Here is a 3,400-nt window from a genome sequence, read left to right on the forward strand (position 1 = left end):
TTCAGTAAAGTAAATTGCTGTGCACACTGGCTTTCGAAGTGAAGTTTGTGATTTAATTTATTTGTATTTTTATGTCTGAATGAAAAATATGAGTCAATAAAGGATTATTTAAATACTAATTTACAAAGACTGAGAATACTTCGGGACCAAAAATAAGCCCTAAAAAATTATACGTCCCTTATTTACAGGTTATCAACATTCAGAGTGCTAACCCCTTCATAGCCACAATTGGGTCTTACCCTAAGTTGGCACTAGACCTCAGTTTGGGCAATCCCGTATGATAATGTCGTCACATAATAGTATTCATTGGACTGCCGATGAGATCCACACACTTCTCTCCGACGAATAGTTTAGAATTCCATTTTCTAAGTAGGAATGAAAGCTTACGTTTTAAAGGAGATTTGTATAAAGCAGGCATTCCTACATAGATTACAAATAATATAGTATTTGATTTGAAATAGAAGTAATTATAGTCTAGGCTAAGATCGCTTATTATTTGAGTTTATGTATTGTCCTATATTTAGATACAAAAAATATGTTTTGCAAATACTAGACCATTTCTTTGTATAGTTTTGCGGTTAACGAGGTATTTTCGATTTGTAAACCATGACCTTATTTATCAGTAAAAAGCCATAAAATTAACTGAATCCACAAAAGTAATCATGAAATATAAACCCATAAAAGTCGGCATCTTTTAACATAATTAACTTAATACATTATATTGATCTGCTAATGGATTGAGTTTATTTCAAAGTCACTTTTGCGGAATTGAATCAATCAGCTAATATACCATGTTTTTCATTCGTGTTGCTTCTGAAAACCTCCCTAAGGCTTTTGAGAACATATTTTTTCAGACCTTTTGTAGAGGTATTTAAGTGAAGATGTGAATGTGAAATAGGTTCGGAAGGTTTTTGATTTGTATCTTCATCGAGGTAAATCTTGGTTATTATAAGGATCAGGAATGTTCTATTTACAAAGGTTTTACCCTGCTGTTATAAAGGGTTATGTTTTGAGCGCGTATCTTGTTCACAAAGCCTATATGATGAATTGAAGAAAGTACTTTATAGCTAAATTTACTTTATTTTTAATGCTGTTAATCAAAATATTTTCAAAATATTAAAACTACAAGCAGACCCATTTATTTACAAATTTTTACAAACTCAAAGTATTTATTTGCATGTTAACCAGTTGTCAAATACATCTAATTTAAGTTCAGCTTAAGAGGCTTTTGCAGGCGTTACAAATAATACCTATATATGTATATGTATGATACCTTAACAGTTCCAATGTAACAGTGGTCAGTATATCCGTTTGTCTCTGTATACTATACTTACTGCACTGATTACCTCCCGAGGGAGATCTCCCGCCGTGATGGGTAGTTTAGTTCCAGCTTCTAATATTGATCGATTAGTTTGGTGATTTAGATGGGCTACTCTTTTGTTTAGCGTTGTTTTTTATTTGCTTTACGTATCGGTTTTTTATCTGAAACTTTAGGCGAATATTGTTTAGAAGTAAGAATGTCAGAAGAAAGACTATTAGTTAACCATTATTTAAGATACCTACTATTAGTTAAGATTAAAATTGCTACTGCTATTTCATTTGCCGTTTATATATTTTATTTGTATGTCTTATTAAAAATAACGTCGACTTTCTATCCATAACACAAAAATACTTTTAAGTCGAACCCTTTTTTAACAATACACCCAAAACAATAATAAACCCATCTGACCAAGGATTACCCATAGTATAAAACATAACTGCCTAATAACCGAAGGCCAACTCCCAGCACACGGTAACAAAAGTGTCCGATATTTGAGTAGTTTCCTATAGCCTCCAGGTGGGGTAATTAGCCCGCCGTAACGGGCCGTTAATTGAATGTAATTGCTATAATGTTTGTTAGTGTGGCCATGCTTTGGGATTGGGTTTTGGGTTTTAGCTTCTGTATTTTGATGTATGTCAGATAGGCAGTCGCTCCTTGTGCAGCGCTGGTACATACCTACTCAGCTGAATCTGGTTAGACTGGAAGCCGACCCCAACATAGTTGGGAAAAAGGTTTGCGAGGTGACGATTTTGATGTATGGGGGGAAAAAGTTCCTTTTGGTTATTGGGATTAACTGCTTGCTATTTTATTTAAGAGGGAACTATTCTAAAACATGAAAATGTCACCCCTTTCATAAATGTGGGGTGCCTAAATATGTGTAATGACACTAATACGATTACTGATAATGCTAACAGGATTAATGAATTGATTAACCCTTATTGTCTAAGGCGGTTATCTAAATAGAAACAACAAAAATAAAATAAAGAAAACCCGGAATGAGATTATAGGATCATCCGCTTATAGTGGGTATCAGAAATAGTAACAGAAAAGTAACAGTTTTCCTTATAAAGCTATAGTGATATTTTAGTACAAAAATATAAAAACAGAACTTTATAGCACTTCAATCTATTTCTATACTTTTTCTTTCCAGCTCTATCCCGCATTTCTCTTTCTTGAATCTAAGTTACCATAGACTTTTATGGCCTTACTACAAAAACTTTAACGCCTGTTTTACACTTGTCTAAAAAAATTGTGTCTGCAAAATGAACCATATGTCAACGTCATAATTTGTCATTTTTTTAGACAAGGCTTAAACTGACGTTTAAAGCTTTTTGTGGTAAGACGGTTAATATCCCATCTACTTCCTTACCAACACAAATTTCATTCATTTATAATTTTCCCATTTACTAGTCAGAAATTATGTATGTAAATAAGTAAACCATGGTTACAATAGTTAGCGTGCTCTGTGGGCCCGCGTCCCGAATGACTGGCTCGTGCATTGAACACCACAACCGCACTTCTGGATGCCTTACAGCCTATCAAAAAGGTTTTGTGGTCTGTTCTCCTTTTTGCCTTTCTTTGAAACAGGAAACTTTGAGGTTGAGTGATTTTGCTGTTTTTTAAGTGAATATTATCTTTTCTATAGTATATAGTGCAATCGACCCTCTCTTACTATAATGCACTTGCATTGAGAAACATCTCTACTTTACTAGCTGTGCAAAAGTAAGTACTTATGTTTCGCAAGCCAAATGATTGGATAAGTACCAGAAAATAATGTTTTATATGCTTTATAGATTTAAATAGTAAATGTACCTATATAAGAAGTTACGATAAGATTCACTGACTTGGCTCAAAAAGTTTTTTACTTTTTGAGACCATGTCTTAGACAACCTGACTCAATTTCAATCAATTAGACTTTATAGCCTTATAATCCCAAGACTTTATAAGACGATACAACTTCAAAACTCAACTGGCATCCCATAAGGTGTGCGATTACAGAGAATTATTACAAACTCGTTCCAACTCCTGTGTAAGAAAGGTGCAATAAATTAAACGCGCGCGTTCACAAAAGACTGCCGG

Source organism: Helicoverpa armigera, chromosome 17 (genome assembly GCF_030705265.1).
Source record: "Helicoverpa armigera isolate CAAS_96S chromosome 17, ASM3070526v1, whole genome shotgun sequence".
Classification (NCBI taxonomy): domain Eukaryota; kingdom Metazoa; phylum Arthropoda; class Insecta; order Lepidoptera; family Noctuidae; genus Helicoverpa; species Helicoverpa armigera.